This window comes from Ochotona princeps, chromosome 17, assembly GCF_030435755.1.
Source record: "Ochotona princeps isolate mOchPri1 chromosome 17, mOchPri1.hap1, whole genome shotgun sequence".
NCBI lineage: Eukaryota > Metazoa > Chordata > Mammalia > Lagomorpha > Ochotonidae > Ochotona > Ochotona princeps.
In genome coordinates this window covers 6,639,251-6,659,714 of record NC_080848.1, presented here as the reverse complement: position 1 = coordinate 6,659,714, position 20,464 = coordinate 6,639,251, and positions in this window count along the sequence as shown.

The window sequence follows — 20,464 nt, the reverse complement described above, 5'->3', positions numbered from 1 at the left end:
CTGGGATGGAGGACAGTCACCCAGTACCACTCCAGGGTCCCTGATGTGGGGTATGCTCTGAGAGTTCTGCTCAAGAGGTTTGGATAGTTCAACAGTTCAGAATTATTGCCAATCTCTCCACTCCGAGCACGATGAAATCACTCGCGAATCCACTGGTTGTCATTTTCTTTTCTTTTCTTTTTAAGTTGCATTTTTTATTTGAAAGGCAGTTATATAGAGGCAAGACAGAAGGAGAGATGTGTTCCATCTGTTGGTTCAATTGCTATATGATTATAATGACTGGAGCTGAACCTACTCAAAGCCAAGATGGTTTCTTCTGGATCTCCCACATGGATACAAAAAGCGAAGGCTTTGGACCTTCCACCACTGCTCTTGCAGCCCATAAACTGGATTAAAAGTGGAGTAGTGGTGCCCATATGGGTTGCTGCCTCTGCAGGCAAAGAATTTGTCTGTTGAGCCATTATGCTGGCCCCTGAACTTATCATTTTCCTCATTATTTTGTAAGGTGACCTTCTCTCCTAGTTTGTCTCTGAGTTAAGTTTATGGAACGTAGGATTGTCATGCAGCGATTTCAATAACAAAACAGCGAATATTCTAGGCAAACTGAGGTGAATGAACCCTGTACTACCCAAGCAACCTCACCTTCTTTTTCCTGGAAGGTAGTCTGTCCCCTTTTTTCACTTACCAAGACAGCTGTTTCCTATTAGACTCAACTGAAGTTGTACCTATTCAGTAAAGCTTCTGTCTGACTGCTTGTCTTCACTCTTTTCAGTAGAAATTCTTGTTTATTATTTTAACAAAGATTATTATCTCTTAAAATGTACCTGTCATCCACACATATAAATGTATTTTTCTCTTTGGCGGAATGTATCCTTCAAAATCAGGAACTGTAAATCTCATTGTAAAAGAATATGTCCAAGTGTCTAGTACAGTGTTTGAAATGTCGTGAACACTTCGCAGCTTTGTTCATACTGATGTACGTTTGCTATCATTTGAAAACTGGCTATCCTGCATGAATAAGTAATTATCCGGTAGTCTGCTTAAAGAGGTGGGACTAAAACATCGAGATCTGTGCTTTTAGCAGGCTTAACACGGGGGATTATTTCAGTGTAAGGCTAAAGAAGCAGAAAGGATATGGACGTTGAGTGAGATGCTGCATTTCAGTAAACACCCAATATCCCTTCTCCTGTCCCATTCTGAGCATGGTGGTGCCATTAAATGTCCTCCAGGGTAAATTTTAAGCTGACGCCTAAACAATGGCAAAGTGTGTAATAAAAGGAAGGAAAATATGATGAAACATCTTGATAGCTTATAATGCAACACGTTCTAGTATTTGGCAGTGCGCTAATGACTTACTAAAGCTTTCACTTTTCATCTAGCTATTTTGGTACCATGTAGAGCCAGTCCAATAACTGGAACGGCAGGAAAATTGCCACAGTAATGCTGAATTTTACTGGCTTAGCAATGAGGGGAAACTCACATATTTCTTGCCAGAAAAATAACTGGCTTTAGTCGGTGCTATTAGTCTCACGCTTTTTAGGAGCACTTAATTTAAAACAAGATTGTGGGCTTAACTCCTACCCTAATGTTTGAGATTGCTGTAATAAGCAAATGCTCAAAAGTGTTCTTTATCCAACTGTGTGGGTACATTTCTTGTTTGAGCTCCATCCATAACAAAAAAGATTTTCTATTTGGTGAGTAGCGATCTGTGCTTTAGCACAAGCAAACACATCAAGACGCATGCGGGCTTAGAGCACAGAAACTTCTGGGCAGTAAGGTTTAACGTGACAAAATAATCACTATGGAAGAACAACTTACAAATCACACTAGCCACTGGATTGAAGCTTGGTTTCCCAACTGGCTTGTAATGGAAGAGCTGAAACAATATGAGGGATTGTTAATAGAGGTGTAGAGTTACTGTCTTACGCCAATACTTTTAACATTAATTCTGGTCTGTTGCTATAGAGCGAGTATCACATCAACAATTGAAGGATCATGGGATTAGTCCCTTTCTTACGCAGAGCATCTTAAAAGACTATTATGTTTCACTGAGTATAAACCTTCAGCAATGAAGTTCTTACTGTAGGTTTTGGTCTACGTTTCATATCTTCCAAGACATGGTTTACTTCAATAAGAGAGTATTGGAAAAACAGAAGAGAAAAATACTTTTCCAAGGAAGTGAAATCACACTCACCTATTTTTTGTGTGTGTGTGCAAATCCTGCCATAGCTCCCTTCATCTGTGCGAAACCTGAGATTTTAGAGACAAGATGCTAGATAATGTACACAAGTCCTACTTCTTCTGTTACTAATTTTCTTGCTAATGGCAAAATCTGTGAGGATAAAATGGCCTATTTAGTGCTGTTTTTTTGTTTTGTTTTGTTATGTTTACAATACCTGCAGTCTCCTGAGGTAGAACTGTATTATCATCACCCTTGCCTTGCTGATAAAGGAAATTACGCACAAAATAGTATTTACCAACCATTATTTAAAGATAGTTGTTTCTCAAAGCCCCCTACTACTAATGCTCTACAACGATTACTGCCAACCGCTAACACAATGTCTCAACATTCATGTTGTCTTAACCATTTCACAAATGGGGAGCCTGAGCCATCACTTTGAGTGATGTACCAGCTACATGAAAAGTTCTCAGGGTGCCTGGGAGTCGTTCTGGTGTGACTCTAGATTCTCATCCATACAATTAAGAGTTATACAGTCAGAAAAAGCTGTTGATTAAAATTTTGGGAATGTCTCAGTGCGCATGTATCTGACTGATTGTATTACCCCGCCTCCAGATGCACAGCTCTTGATAATAGCTACAATGAGTTAGCTCCCTTTATTGCAGAGAAAGACCATTTGGGGAAGGTCAGCTCATAACACTCCTAGACACAGTGGTAAATGGAGTTCCTGATAGTCACTGCATCATTAGACAAAAAAATAATGTGAGAATCTAATACAATATACTCCAAATTTGTAAAAACAATGAATCAAAAGTATCACTTCCCTGACACAGAGGAAAACACTAGTGTCAGAATTCTAAAAACAGATCCCTTCTTCTGAACTAGTACTTCACAAAATCAATGAGCGACTGTTATCTTACATTTTAATGAAACAGTACGTGCATCTTAAATAAACATTACATGTGGAGCTGCTGGTGGGATGTAGCGAGTCAAGAAACTGCCTGAGACACCAGCATCCTAAATTTGCAGTCAGTTTGAGTTTATGCTGGTCCACTTGCATCCAGCTCCCTGCTGATACTCTGGTGAAAGAAGCAAAACATGACCCAGTGTTTGGGTCCCTGCCGTGCATGTGGGAGACCTAGATAAAGCTCCTGACTCCTGACCTCAGCCCTGGTCTCTGTGGCCATCTGGAGAGTGACCCAGCAGATACGTAACTCAATATTCAAACATTTAAGCAAGTGAATAAAAAAAAAACAAATCACACATAAAAACTACAAATATCATCAATTAAGAAAAAGAAAATTGGGAAACAAAACTGTCACAGCAGAGAAGAGCAGATAATCGAAAAGATGTGCTTCTTATTCTGGCTCATTTTCTGGCTCTATTCATTTTGAACTGTGGGCATTACTTTGGTTGACATTCCATCCACCTTCTTTTTCTCATCTGTGAAATATGGATTACCATCATAACTACACCATTGTCCTGTTATAAAGATTGCATTGGCTAGTTTATTTCAAATACTAAGAGTTGAACTGGCCGAAAGAAATAAGTAGGATTATAATGTGAAAGACTTCTGTCCTTAATATTGTGTACTTTATTTTGTCCCCAGATGAAAAATATCAGTGGAGAATATTTAATATTATGGTTTTTATTTTCTTTTTAAAGTTCACTTTTATGCCCATGGGGTAAGTTTACTGTAAGCTTGGATAAGGGAGTGATGGAAAAATGGGGCTATGATGAGGAAATGGAACTTGAGTAGCTAAGAAAAGTTACATGCCATAACAAACATCCTGAAGCAAGAGTAGTGTCTGTGACAAAGAGCATCCTTTGCCTTTTTATTCAATTAAAATCTGCTGCATTCAGCCAATCCTCGCTCTCCTGCCCCAGACCCGTGCTTTCTAACATGTCATCGATATTAACAACAGCAACATTAGCTTCAAACTCAAGTCTCCCAGATCCTATCTGTTCTGGGGTCTCCCAGAATGGAGGTTCTAATGGAAGACCCTGTTGGTGGAAGATCAGTCACAGGGCGCCACAACCAAGGAGGTGGGTGGCTGCTCACGGTTTTGACCCACTGGAAATGGTTTTGGATGACTGCCAGGTTGTGTGTAAAATTTTGAAATGTTTCAAACAATACAGTCTTTACAATGTTATAAAATACGAGGGTGGTTAGAGAGGGCTGCAGACTGGCTCATGGCCAATAAAACCTCAGGATTCCAGTCAGCTGTAACCTAGAGTTTAATGTTGTCTGGGGTGGTCAAGGTCATCTCTCCCCAATGTCCTAGAGGTCCAGCTAGTCTTATAAAGCAGCCTCATCAAGCTACTGGTTTCCAATCACCCCTGTCAATTTGCTTCCCCGTCACCAGAAAAGAAAAAAAAAATTAAATAAAGAAGAGAGAAACAGAGAAAATGAATCGCTAAGAAAGTTAACCCTAAAATTTTCATAGGAATTTTCTTTAAAAAAAAAAGGCTTAACTGGCTGTTTTGCTGTATTTCAGCAGTCATATTTGCTGTTGATATCTTTCTTAGCATAAATGTAGAAAACCAAATTTTCTTTATCCCATGCCCCAAAAGCAATGATCAACTTCAATGGTATAGTTTATAGTCATCTTTCAGTGGACATTTTGCAAAGTTCTGATCACACTAAATATATAATTTATAATCTTGTTTTCCCAAAGTTGATGCAAGAATCCTGTTTCATATTAATGTGATTCATTTTTATGCATGATATTAACAGTACATCAATCTTTTCTTGTGTGAGTGTGTCTTATGTTGCATAACTTTGATATATTGAACACTGATTATGTTTTCTTAGAAAAGATGCTACTCTAAATAGCATTACTCCAAGGTGTAATATGAAGACTTTCTGGCTTTTTTGCATGCAATATTATTTCCTTAGGATCAATTCTAAACAGTGAAGTTAAAATATCAAGGGAAATGAGCATTTTCTTAGTTGTGTCAAGTGTGCCAAATCACTTTCCAAAAGTAGTTTTGCTCACGTTAATAGCTTATTCGTAGGGTACGAGACAATCTTTCATTTCCTCTTTCTTATAAACAAAGAAAGCAAACTGTTGGTTTAAAGAAAGCAAATATGCTAGCATTGAAAGATTAGAAATGTTTCCAGTTAGAACAGGGATGAACTCAGTACTGTTGTAAAGAAAGAACCATTGATCTGATTTATGGGTAATTTTTTCTATGCTTCTTGTCCAAAGGAGAAGTAATTCTTACAAAAGAGAAGTAAATTAAAAAAGGGAGTGGCATGGAGGAGGACATCTAAGATAGAATGTTCCAAAGAAAAAAACAAAGAGACCTCACTGTTCGATGGAGCCTTCCTAGGTAACACGACAAGCAGCAGGCAAGATACTCTGCTCTCAGGATGAAGAATTGGAGGAAGCATCCAAGCAAAGGTCAAGGGCATTCTGCAGCTGCAACTCAGATCAAAAAGAAGATCATGGGATGATAGTAGTAACAACAGACGCTTAGAGCATAAGGAAAGGATCCCAGAAAGACCTAGATCCACCTAGGGAAAGAAAACAGAGGATTTGTTTTTTTTTTTCCATGTGTATTGAAGAGAACTGTCAGCTTCTTAGAAAGAATTGACACAAGAATTTCAATAAATACAATGTATTGTTAATACTTTGTTCCAGCGTATCATATGGTCCCAAGTTAATAAATCCGCCCTTAAGTAATTTTCTGTACCTGAGTTAATGAGAATGTACTTTAGTAGAACAACTGAAATTTGTAGAGAATGAAAACTGCAAGCAAACCTCTTAACAAGGGCTGGCTCATTTTACCTCAAAAGTTTCAGTTTGTTTTGCTAACCATGCTGTTCCATTTTTGTGTTTCTTAGAGTGTCTAGCTCTTGGGAGGGAGCGTCTTATTCCGATTCTTCGCTTTTTTTCTGAATGATGTAGGTAGTCGGTTGTTTTTTCTAAGAATTCACTATAGCAAAAGCTGAGCCTTTAAGAAACCTTGATGGGAAGCCTATGTATGTTGATGTTCGTATTTAACTTTGTTTTTTATAAGATGCCTCTCTGGTTATTCACTTTGCTACTTTTCTTCTTCATCTAGATAAAAAATTAGGTACAGCAATCTGCACCTATGATTCCTTGAATTTAAGCAAGTTATACTCTACAAGAAAATCAAGACTACATCACGTGTTCTGGTTTCGATAATATCAGACTTTTTCCAGATGTTGGACATTTGAAGCCCTCCATCTTCAACATCTTGTGTCTCAGTTTCGAGTCTCCTGTCTGCTCGACAGCAAACCACCCAACTTCTGTGTTTCCTTCAGCTCATGTCTGAAGCAGAGATGAAAACAACGCCATCACCTAGGGTATGAAAGAAAAATAAGCAACTGAACAATCAGATGCAGTGGAGGAAAATTTAAGCATGAGGTATCTCATTGTTATACATAAAGTCTCTCACCAACCTCTTAATCACCATATATTGTTTCTGCTGTCTTCTTCAAACAATCTCTATTGTCAATGTATCTTCACTTTGGTTTATAGCAAACCTTTTAAGACTTATTTATTTTTATTGGAAAGACAGATTTACAGAGAAGAAGGGGCAGAAAGACTCCATCTGCTTGTTCACTCTCCACTGGCCACAACTGTTGGAGCTGAGTCAATCCAAAGCCCAGGATTCAGGAGCTTCTTCCAGATCTCCCATGTGAGTGCAGGTCTCAAGGCTTTGGGCCATTCTCCACTTACTTCCCAGGCCACAAACAGAGAGCTGGATGAGAAGTGGATTGGCTGGGATATGGACTGGCACCCATACGGTATGCTCGCTTTGGCAGGGGGAAGGATAGCCAGCTGACCTGTTGCACCAGGCCTGTCTTCCATATGCCATTATATCTCACACTTAAATCTCAACCAATACATTGTAGGACATCTGTGAGCTACATGTAAATTCATGAAGTAAAATGTAAAAGGTTTACTTTATTGTCTGAATGCACTCATATAGTAAATAAGAGAATTCTTGTATAATTAGCTAATAAAATCAATTGTTAATTCAGTTAGTTTTTTAAGTGTATTTAGATCCTTCTTTGAGTTGAAGCTAAAATTATATTTAAAAGATCCTTATATTTGTTAGAAAATACTAAGCAAAATGTATTTCATGTACTGTCTCATATCGCCACCCATCTTTATCTTAGATTATACGTTAAATAGTTGAAAAGTGAAAGAGCATTTCATACCCATTACCATTCTAATCCAAATCCATTACCATTCTAAAGTTTTAATAACTTTTTACATTTTTAATTTCTCTCAAAACCTTTCTACCCTAGTGAGGCAAGAGAGTAGCTTAAGCAATGATGGCAAACCAAGAGTGTCACAAATAAATGGAACTCTGAAATCAACCAGCTTCCCTTTTACCATCCTTTGTTCAGAACACAAACACAGCCCATGTCCCCACATCCTCTCCGTACTTCACACACATCAAATTATTCCCAACTCAGTGCTTTTCATTTTTTTCTCATTAAAATCACCCCCGGAGATTCACCGTCTTTATCCATTGCACATTAAAAGTTCCCTTTATGGCCAAGCCTCTACTCCTGCAGATACTACATTTACGGTGGATTGACTCAGGACACTTTGGAAACTCTGGTGAACAGCTCAGCCCCATGTGAGTCTTGATGCCTGGCCAAGGCGCTTAAACAACAGACATAAAAGCTAAAGCTGTGCTTCCATTCAGTTGTGAGGTTGCCAAGTTAGTTTTCCTGATACTGTACCTACAGCAAATCCATCTCCCAGTGTATCAGACACACCTCATTAACTATGTGACATCAGCCTCTGATGTTGGAGGCTCAATTTGGCTAATATAAATGATACAGTCCTATATAGAAACTTTAAGAGGTTGTAACATTAGAAATCTCTTCAAAATTCCCATAACACTTTAAGAAAAAAAGAGCGCAAATTCCCAGAACCAATCCTTGCTGGGAAATAATTCCTTACATATAATCTGAAAGCCATTTTCCTCCCCTTGTTCACTGTTTCTGATTTCCATTTCTGTTGCAAATAGCTTTTAATGATATAACAGGGAAATATATTGTGGTTTCACACTTTCGAGGATTTTATGGTCACTTATTCCTAACTAGGAGATAGAGACACACAGCAGAAATGTCTTAAAAAAAAAAAGAAATCTTAAACAAGTTTATTATATTGTGCTCTTTGTTATAGATGCATTTACAAAATATCACTATTCAAAGACCAAGTAATAGGTGAATGTTGTCCCAATGTCAGGCCTGTTATTCTGTAATGCTTACACTGCCGTGAATTTGCACATATGGTCACTAAATTGCTTAGATGGACTAATTCAGCAGTTCCAATTTACTGTGATGAATCTAAACTGTAGTCCCTGAGGAACTCAGAAACGGGTTGTTCTGTCATTTCCACGGAAGTATTCGATATTTGTCTGACACAATCATGCCTCAGTGAACGTTAAGCCCCCTCCAAAAGGCAAATTCGTGGTGATATTTCTACATAACTCAAACGTCTCTTTTTTGGTCATGCCCTCTTTCTGAGCTTGACCACACCAGTTATAGTGTTATAAAGAAGTTCAGATGCCAAACTGGCTGAGTGCAATTGCTCACTGTATCCCTATTTTGATGCATGATCTTGAGCAAACTTTTTAGCAGCCAGGGCCTTAAATCTCCCTCTCTATAAATGGGGAAAATAGTATGTACATAAACATGATGGAGATTTGAATGGTACAGCACTTGGGAATCCATGAACAGAGTCTAACAACTCAGATATGGATACAGATTTAGCCTATATCATGTTCATTACACCACTTTTCACAACAGTCAATTGAAGAAACAGCCTAAATGTTCATTGATGGATGAACAGATTTTTTAAAATGTATTCTATACCTATTGCAGAATGTTATTAAAAAACAAGGATAATCTATTGTATGAAACAATGCAGATAAATCTTAGGGGCAGTTGGTAAGTGAAAGAAGTCAATCAAAGAAAGATTAAGCATCTCATGACTCCACTTACATTTAGTGTTGAATTCAGTCACACTTAGTCATAAGAAGCAAATAATAGAATTGTGGTTGCAGGGTCTAGAATATGGCAAATAAAAAGCAGAGTTACTCATTGAGAGGACTAAAATTTCAGCTATGTAAGTTGAATAAATTCTGATGGTCTGCTCTGTCAAAGGCTATTCATTTTAAATTAGGGGAGATAAATTCAAGAAATCTATTGTACAGTATGGCCACTGCATTGAATAACAATAGTATTCTAGACTGAAAACCCCTGATTCTGTTTTCACTACCGAAAAAGAGCAACATGTGAGATAAAGTGTATATTAATTAGATTAAGGTATTCTACAATATCCAGAGCGTCTATTTCAAAGTACCATATAACTTCTGTCCATTCAAAAAAAATTCTGCAGAGACTGTGTCTGTAGAAAATAATACTGTACATTTTAAAAAAGTTATTAAAAGGGTTAGGCTTCATGTTAAATGTTGTTACCACAATAAAATAAAAAGCAAATTGGGTTGTTATCAAAGCATGCTGGGTTACTTCGGTTATGTATGGTCACCCACATAGATACTGGAAAAGCAACTCAAACCTCAGCCATTCTGTTTTCTGATCCAGTTTCCTGGTTGTGTCCTAAACAGTGGTGTCTGTTGGTCTAAGTACTTGGGTCCTGGTGGAGGGACTAAATGGAATTCCAGTCCGTTGGTTTCTACCTGGACAGCCCCACTTAGAGAATTTTTCTTCTTCTCCCACCCCTTGCCCTGAGTGAGTGTGTTGCTTTGTTTTTAAGTAAATAAATAAATATTTTAAAAGATTTTGAACATTTATTGAATCAAAGTAATGAAAAAATACTCTTCAACATAAAATAAATTGCTTTTTCCCAGACCCGACTTCCAAAGTCAGTGTCTGTTTTCTCCTTTGGAAGGTAAATGTGATGAAGACTTTTGTTCTCATTCTAAGTGTCAGGGTTATGTGTACAGCAGAAAACTAAGAGGTAACAGTTATTATCAATCTTGGCCTAGATTTTTGAACAATGTAACTGATCTTATTTTTAAGAATTCTTTTTGCTTTATCAACTTTTTGCAACCTTCAGCATTATTTCAGTTTTCTTTATAAACTTTTAAATTTTAATTATGTTTCTTACATTTGAAAGTCAGTGACATGGGGAGACAAAGACAGGCATGAGGAGAGAGATCGCATCCTCTCGTTCATACTCCCAGTGCCTTTAATCAGCCAGGGTTGGGCCAGGCCAAAACCAGGTCTCCCACATGAGTCAGAGATTCAAGCACCTGAGACAAGATCTGCTGCTTCCCACGATATGCATTAACAGCAAGTTAGATTGGAAGTCCTGCAGCAAGAGCAAGGTCCAGGTACTTCCTAAAGGGCTGCGGGCCCCCCAAGTAGCAACTTAGCTTCAGAGCCAAGTTTTCTATGTTTAGTTATTATTATTATTATTATTATTAATTACATTTTATTTTGTGACACAATTCATAGGCTCTGGGATTCCCCCAACCCCTCCCCATACCTTCCCCCCAAGGTGGATTCCTCCACCTTGTTGCAGTATTACAGTTCAAATCCAGTCAAGATTCTTTCATTGCAGGTGTATACCAAGCGAAGAGTCAGCATCTTATTGTCCAGATAAATTCAATGGTTTCTTGGGGAGACCAGTTTAGTTTTTAACCTAATGATTAATCCTTGAATACTTTCAAGGACACAAGTTTCAAGACAGATACAAAGCTTCAACCAACTGTCATGATCTTTTCTTTGTGTTCGTAACCTATAATTGTCTTTTTTCAGTTCTTTATGTAGGATATTTTGCATCAAAGAGAGCCAGAGTCGCTTCATGTATTGTAAAATACCAGAACTTGTGATGTTCATTGCCTACTGAGTCTTAATTCTCACTCTGCAACCCCTCATCCTTCCTTTCCCACTCTGCCAGCTCCTAGTGATCATTACTTCAAATTCATATTACATGAGTGAACATATGCAAAATCTTACTTCTCTAACATTCATACATGAGAGAAAACATGTGGTATTTCCTTTCTGTGTCTGGCTCATTTCACCCACACCCAATTCCCAGCTCAAATGCCCCTTATTCCATTAAGACAAAGTGCCTTAAGTTTTCCACTGCATCTATAATTGAATCCCTTAGAATTTCTCCAACACAATTCAGTTTTTGTGTTTATATCACTTATATCTTACAAGAGAGCCAGCAATCTCATGAGCAGGTCTATCATTGTCACCTATACCAGAGCTCACCACATAGCCCTTTGGAAAAGGATCTGTAGACACTTGTTGAGTTGATTTAAGCAATAAATGTTGAAACATAGTACCTGATCATGATGTTGAATAATGGTTGGAATAGAAACCTAGGTGGCTGGATTAGTATTTAGGTGGAAAAAGTATTTTTGTTTCAAAAGGATTCAACTTCTCATACTGGGAAGAAAACATTTGTCCATAATAATAAATTTCAAGTACTTTCCATGCTGTTTCGGTTTGCTTGCTTATTTTGTACTATGATTTAAAGAGTATAAGAAGATGAACACTACATTTAATTCAAAGAGGGTTAATTGATTTTCATAAAGACTTATTTTATTAGCTTCAAAGGTAGAATGGGAGAAAGAGAGAGAGAGAGAGAGAGAGAGAGAGAGAGAGAGAGAGAGAGAGAGAGAGAGAAACATAGAAGAGACCATAAATGTACTGGCTCACTTCCCAGACTGTTACAAAAGTCAGGTCCTGGACAGGCTGGAGCCAGGAACTCCATCCACGTCTCCCACTTGGGTAGAGTGGTCCAGGCATGTGGGCTACCTTTTGCTATATCTCCAGGCACATTAGCAAGGACCTAGATTGGAAGCTGAGCAGCCAGAACTTAACCCAGTGCTCGTCTGTGGGATGCTAGGGTTGTACAAAAATGCTGACCATATTTCTAACTTTCAGAATTGCAACAGAGAGCATGGACACAAAGGTCTGTAGACAGAGAGCATAGATACTGGGTCCATGAGAACAAAGGCTTGGGTGAAGTAGATCCACTTACACAAACAGGGGCATAGTTTTCAAAGGATTAATGGGAACACAACTCTTAAATAGATATTATATGGCATTTTCTCAGATTTCAACTTGCCAACCCCCACCAAGATCTATGCACAGTATTTACTCCCAATGCAGCTAAACGGGAAAATTCAAAGCAGGGGCAAGGGAATACCAGTAGCAGGTATGCTGCTCCTGGCAGGCCTCTAATTCTATTTCCTGTTTGACATATCTTTTTATTTCCTTTTTTTTTTTTGCTAAGTGTAATACAGGAACTTTCCATAATAAACGGTTCTCTAATTTGCCACTTTTTTGATTGGCATTTTCAGATTTTTCAAGGGATCTATCAGTCGTTCTTTCCCATGTTGCAAAAATAAACGAAAAAAAAAAAAAAAAAAACTGAACTGCATGCCATTGTTGGGCAGAATTTTCTAAATTTGTCTTGAAGCCAAGAGAATTTATTTGACTGTCTGGGGAATATCGAGGCAGATCTCTTATTCTCAAACAGATACCAAAGTTTCTTAAACAAATGGTTCGTGTTAGCTGGAGAAAGACACTGAATGGAAACCATGTGCCTCTGGACCTTGTGGTTTCAAGTTGAACCACAAGCAGCAAGAAGAGCTGTCAGTCTCTCGGCTTGATTTCAGCCATGCTCATGGGGAAGAGAAAAACTGTCCGTGTTGCCTTTTGTGTTGTCTTAATAAGGAGACCGACAAGTTCATGCAGGGATGGGCTCCAAGGCAGCACACTCTGCAACATCACGGAGTTAACAATGTCTCTGTGCATCTGTACATGGTATAGGTAGCAGGTGAATAACACAATGATCCAACAGATTTAAGTGTAGCTTCCTCAACAAAAACAGGAACACCTTAATCCAGTCTTTGACATAATGGAATAAAATCCAATAAAATGGGATAGGGTTTGTATGTTGAGCTAGCCAGTAGCTAGAAAGGATAATAAAAATGTTTTCTGCTTTCACTTCCAATATCTTTAACAAATGATTCTCTTTACCTGACATGAGGTTATCTATTATAGCTAGAACTTCTATCAGTATAGAGGGAAAGGATAACACACAACAAATTATTGCAATGCTTCAACTTTCAAACATTCTGTTACTGCTGAGGTTTAAATCATCAGTTTAAATAATAGTACAAAAGTGACAACATTTAACAAATGGTGTCACAGAGGGTTTGAGCATAGGTTTTGTTGATTGCAACAAATGTTCCACCTTTCTGGGGTGTTGGTAACCAAGAAGGGTGTGTATGAGTAGAGACAGAAAGAAGGGAGATGCCTCTGAATCAGCAGTACATCCAAAGCAGCTCTAAAAGTACTCTTTAAAAAGTGCTGAATGTGTTGATGCTGCAAACCGGCGAGTTAAAACCAAATACAACTTCTAAGGTAGCCAAGATGATTTATGCTACACAGACATTAATGGGGGAAAGGAGTCTTATCTGTATTAGAATATAGTCCTTCTTAGCCAAACCAAATAATTCTTTTGTGGACACAGAAGTTGTTACAGTTCAGAGTGGACAAATCAGCATGCCTTTTAAACATTTTATTCTTTATTTCCCCCTAAGAAATGCATTAATCGGAAGAAAGATTTCATTCTCTCTTAGTAGTATTAGAATTTGGGAGAGCCTCATGAATTCTTCATTTATATCTTTAATTTTCTAAGCAATAGCACCATCAAGAACACTGGAAAGAATAATCAAGGTGAAAAAATAAGACAGCAATGCGTTTATGGATTTCTTATTAGCTCCATTATTTAAAGCAGTTGTTCTCAAATTTGTCTGCAAAACAGAGCAAATAGAATATTTTAAAAATACACCTTTTGGTTTGTAGACCAGAGTCTGCTCAGCATGAGCCGTTCATAGGGAACCCAGGTTTGCATGCGTGTGACTGTGTGTATGTATTCATTAGCTTGTTTGAAAGATAGAAAAGCTAAGAGAGAAAAAGGGAAGGATGGAGAAAGATAAAGGAAGGAGAGAAATAGAGATCTCACGCCTGCATGTTCAGAGCACAAATGCCAGTAATATTCATGGCTGGACTGAGATGGGAACTGGGAACCCAAGCTGTAAGTCCCACATTGGTCACATTACCTGTTGTGTCCCTGGATGTGTGTTCGCAGGAAAGTAGAATTGAGTGTGGAGGTTGGACTTGGACCCAGGCATTCTGAATTAGTATACAGATGTCCCAAGCACGGTAGTCAGCTCTGGACTGAATGTCCACTCTGTTTTTTTATGAGATCTAAATAACACCAGCTGTACAGCTTACAGGTGAATGCTGTCCATTTATCGAATCATCAGCTGTGTTTTTCTGTCCTATGTGTGCTCTGATCATCAGAATGATTTACACATTTTATTCTGTTCAGGATAGGAAAACTTTCTGACAGCTGTAATAATCAAAAAAGCAGAATAAGGTAAGCTGTATTCTAAAACTTTTCCTATAGCATACATTTGGGGTTATTGTTTTTCAAATAAAATAATAGATTCAATGCACAGTCAAGACTCCCCAAGCGTAAACACTAACACATAAGCTCAATAAGCCCATAAGTTCTCAACTACATTTGAACCCATGTGTCAGTCAGCATTTATTAAACACCCATTAATGTGTCAGACCCATGTGGAATTTGCCACTTTGTATCCTAATGGTATATGATGGTTAAGCCGTTTTAAGACCTATGCGAGAGATAATGTCTGATCATTTTTAAATTCTGCATTTAACTATCCACAGGACGAGTCACTGTTTAAAGAAAAATATTCTCAAGCATTGGTATACATTATCTTTATTTAATTGGCCAAATTATAAATGTTTGAACTTTGATCTCTGAATGTGTCAATTGTATCAATGGTACTCACGATCAATTTCAACTGAATGCTGTTACTGGTATAACTAATTTCATGACATGCTAATGTTCAATACTTCAATACTTCAGCATTTCTAAAATGAGAGTATGTGTTTCTATTGAGGATACCCTGGGTTTGGTTTCTTCACTCTTCTGTCAGCCTCGCCCAACCCAGGAAGCGATCATTGCATTTAATTTACTTCTTACAGTAGAAAAATGTCTAGAAGAGAGAATTACAGAAGCTTTCTTAACCAGTTCAATACCCTGATGGGCGTAGCATCTATGAACATAAGAGAAGGAGAGGATTAGTACAAAGAATAGCAATTTGTGGCTTGGATTGTAGACGGCTAAATTTACTATAAAAGACCATAGTCCATATTACCGGTTTCCAGTAGATGGCATCTCACATTTTGTATTAGTCATTAAGGTGTCCCTTACTTGGATAACACAGAAACTCAAAATGCTCTTGTGTTTCATGAGAGCTCATTGGCCAATGCACCCACCTACAGTGAGAATGTTGGTAGCTCCTCAGCATGTGGTCAGTGAGACTACCCACAGGCATTTGGTATTTTCAGCAGCACCAAAGCCTGGTGCACACTTTAATGGCAGTGTCTCCTGTTTCAGAAGAGTCTGCACAACATAATTGTAGAGTAAGGTGGGAATTATGAGCCTTAAACACGTACTGTAGGTGGGAATGACATGCATATTAAAATAACCAAAACCACTGGCTTTGTTTTTCTACAGATAAGCCTAACATGGCTGTGATTCACAGTATTGTCAAGCGACTACTTTCTGGAGAAAAGCTTGTGCTTAATAGTGTTTTCTGCTAAGATATTCAACTCTTCTACATCTGTGAAAAATGATATTCCAACAATATGTGTGTTCAGTACTTTATCAGATAAATAAAAGACAAACCTTACGGTGTGATCTTTGTGTATTAGGAGTGTACCATGTCTAACAGTTAACTTAAGCAAGCAAGAAAGTGGCAGTTCGTAAGCATGTTGTTTTTTCTTTTGCATCTTATTAAATTATGTAGAATGTCTAGCTCTTTCTTAGTAAAATTTATCTGTCATGATTTCTCTTAGCAGTCTATCTGTTTTTAATTTCTAACTAACAAAGTTAATGCACGTGGTGATATGTGAAGAGGAATGTAAATTTCACTTGATTGAATTATTCACAATTGGATATCATTCAAAAGATCACAAAAAGAATTGTGCTGGGCCTTCGGTTCGATGGTGGTGTATAAATGCTCTTCAAGTCCAATTGAAGAAGTTAAAACACGCTTTAAGATAATACAAATCTAAAATGTCTTTAGGTGACATCTTAAGGAGTGGTACATAGAAAAATGTCACCTGAGTGTCCCAAAGCATGGAAGCCAACAAAGTTGCCATTGGATGCTGTCTTAGGTAAGAATGAAGGCAATGCGCACTTTCTGCTTCAACAACACAAGGGAGGGGAAAAAAAACTTTAACGAGTTATAACTTTTGAAGGGGATAGTAACAGAACGTCCATTGAATACATGTGGGAGTTAAATTAAAAGCTCTTGATGAGCCTGTGCTGACGGTAACAAACTGCTGGGATCAAAAATCCACAATCAGGCACCGAGCAGAGGCTAGGGAAGAGGAGTGAGGTCTTGGCATGAGTCATATCGGAAAAAAATGGTTGAATATTGTAAAATCCTAGTGCGGAGATCCAGCACCTACAGATAATAGGAAATTTGGGAGATTGAGAGATTGGTTCCAAGAAACATTGCTGAATTTTATTGATTTTAGATTTGGCAAAACAGGGATGAGAGCATTGTAATGTCAGGCAGCCAGGGAACTAGAGTTTTCGAAATGCAGCACTGTAAATGATTTGGGACAAAACACACCAGTCCTCGAATTGAAAACAGTATGTCAGATTCTATTCCTTGTAGTGTTTTTCCTTCTTTTGCTTCATCCTCTGAGTAACCTGGAACTGATTTCAAAAGAAATGTCACATACTGCTAATTGCATTCATGTTTATCCTCTGAAGGACTTTGGTGAAGACTCTACTATTATTCCCTTTTACTCTTGAACTTTTATTTGTGTTTATTTAATTGAGATGGAGAGCAGTTCACCCAGTGATTCAGTTGTCACATGCCCACAATGTTGGGACTGAATCATATGTAAGCCAGGAACCAGGAACCCAATCCAGACTTCCGATGTGTGGCAGGGACCAATCATTGGTGTGATCACAGCTGCCTCCCAGGAACTGAAGGATCAGGAAGCTGGGACTCAAACCTGAACACTCCACTCCAAGACAGGGCATGCGAGGCTTAATCAACTTCTTAAACAACTGAGCTCAACTTTCATTCCTTACTTTACATCTTTCGTGATTTTGCCTTGATTTATGTAAAACTGGCAAAGGGGGCAGTAGCATATATTTTCAGAAATGATTGTAAGCCATTCAAAGGGCCAAACCTGCAACATAGCTAATTCTGTGACTTTGCTGCAAGTGCTTTTTGGCGCTTTATTTGTGCAAATTAAAAGAGGAAATACATTGTGCTTTTCCATGGATGGGATTACACACCAGATCATTAACACACTAGCTACAAAAGCTCAATGCACAGATGGCTGTTTCACCACATTTCAAAGGATGAAGCCATTCTCTAGCAAAGGAGATGGCAGAGTTTTCTTCCTGCAGGGTCTAACATCCCCTACCTGAGGCAAAAGGATCTTATTCAGCGCTTGAGTCCAGAAACAACAAAGCCAATCTAACTGTGGCAGGCTGAGGGCAAGTTGGAATCCCAACTCCAAAGCAGAATTCCAAACCACGAGCCTGTGGAAACAAAGCTTGGACTTGAAGAATGACACCAAGCTCAAGCTGAGAAACCTCTCCCAGTTTGCTTGGTAACTTCAAGAGCATAGTATGTGTAAATAACCATGAAGGCCACTTTCTCCTGGTTTTAGATGTATCCGTTTAAGAGCTTAATGTAAGGTAACACAGCAAACAATATGCAGTGACACTGTGCATTCTCAACCTTTATTTTGGCTATCAATTGATTGTAAAACACAACATGAACTGATCTAGGATATGCTGGTTTTACCTCAATTTACTCATCAATGTAAATGCCTATTTCAGCAGGAGCTACAATAGAAAGCAAAATGGTGACTAGAGGTATTTCATTGAATATCTGAAGAGGAGTTTTGATTTATGCCTATCTATATATCTCTTTCTGTCCTCTCTCTCTCTCTCTCTCTCTCTCTCTGTCTGTCTCTCTCTCTGTGTCTCGTTTTCTGTCTCTTATTCCCAAAATTATCTTGGCATTTCATAACTTTTCCCAAAATACAGAACCAAGGGTCAAACAACTCTTCAAAACTGAGACGTGTTGGATTCAGTTTCTCATTTTCCCACATCTCCCTCTAATGCTGGCTCATGTAAGCCCTCCACCTCCTAATTTATTTATCTGTAAAATACACAGTGCGAAAAATCAGAAGGATTATGTAATTTAAGAAAGTTCACCAATATCTCAGAAAAAAAAGTTTTTCATAATTCTAAAAAAAATAAAATGCTAGTCACATGTTTTTTCAAAACTTGGTCACATTAGTAATGAAAAAAAAAAAGAAAAGAAAAAGACATGGCTTGAAATTCCAGAACTGATGGGAAGAAAACACAATTTGAGCCAGGGAGGGTGCGTCTAAATGATGGTGGTAGGAGAGTTGATATTGTCAGTGGTGATGATGTCATTTGTTTATTATTTATTTTATGCCAAAAATCATGTTGAGCTTTACAATATATTATTTTAATTAGTTGAACATTCTGAAAATTAATCAACATTTACTTTTTTTCTTTCCTCTATTAACTGCCAACACTCAATTTCGGAGTCCAATAAGGAATGTCATATCTCGTCATCTGTTTTCCTTCATACCTTAATGAATGATTTACCTCCGTTCATTTGGTGGACACAAGTTGCAACCAGTGGCAGTGCTCATTAATTTGCAAAGTCACCTGACCAACGGAGGAACTAACAAACTTAAAATGGTAAACAACTCACACTTGACAAGCAGGGTAAATTACCCACTCATGTCTTCATTAGCTATTGCCTGGAAACGTGCCAGGTAGTGATAAGCTTCATAAATCATCTTCTTTTTGGCAGTTAGTATTCTTGACTCCTTGTTTAAGGGGAAAATATTGCCTGAAGACAAGACAAAGGCTGTACCAGCATTTAATAAATTCTAGCTTAATCTTGTAGAATTGTTACAGTCTGAATGTCGGATGGCCAATTACCCTTTTTATACCTTAATGTTTGTTGAGGATCAAATGTATGCTTGACCTTACGTGAAGTATTTCATAAATTTTATCTCTTTGGACCTTACAGAACCTGCATGCTAAAGGCTTTGGCATTACTCTCTTGTTTGTAACAAGAGATATGTAGCCATTAGTAAGGTCTAGCTAGTAAACGCAAGAGTTTACCTTGGTCATAAGACCTGCCTGACTCTGTGAGTCTATCTCTGAAGATTTATCCTGTGCTTCTATTAGGACAGTGGTGTCTAAAACCAATTTCTGTCCTCTTAGGTTTAAGAACAAGGAGTAGTATGCATAATAATGGAGAGACAACAGGTGGCCTAGAGAAGCTTGCACTCTATTATTTGATAATAGCTACCAACTCATGTCTTCCTTTTCCTCCACATCAAGAAATTTTTCTGTGGACAAAACACAAAATAGTATTTTACTGCCCTACACCTGGCCTTCTTAGTTTTATTTTCGAAATCCTATTCCTAGTGGTTTATGGTTAAAACATCCAAAAATTGTAGCAGCTTGAGAGGTAAACAACTGTAGCTGCACAATTTACAAAAAAGAAAAGAAGTTTGAAAACTTCATGTTAAGGATGATGGCATAACACAAACACGTGATATTCCAAACAGATTCAATCATTGTTTTAATATAATTCAATCACAGGTTCCAGTTCCTCAAAAATCAGTCACGGAGGGAGGTTCAAGGCTGCCATTCCTTCAAGACACATCCGCATGTTTGTTTTAATAGTTAACTTATTATGGTAAAGAAGCTATATGTTTCAACTTTTTTCAACATCCTATGAAAGCTTTTAGAGAGTTCAACATCTTCATTTTATACCACATCCGAGTGTTATCTCCCATTAGCCTTAATTAGACACATAAGGTCGGCACACACATAAGGATTTTCAGATCTGTGAATCAATGCAATTAAATCCTCAAGTCATACATTGCTTTTGAACCATTCTCACAAGTTCGCAATGAGACATTAACACGATTTAAAATTGTGTCTATTAGTTATTTAAATTCTGAAACCTGTTTGACAATATGCTGTATTTTGTAGACAAAGGTAATGTTTTGAATTCACCAACAGTAAGCTATGTACTTGGAACTACCTTTCTAGTGTGCGTAGTAGAAAAGTTTGGCAGCATTCAAACTTTCTTACTCATTACTCC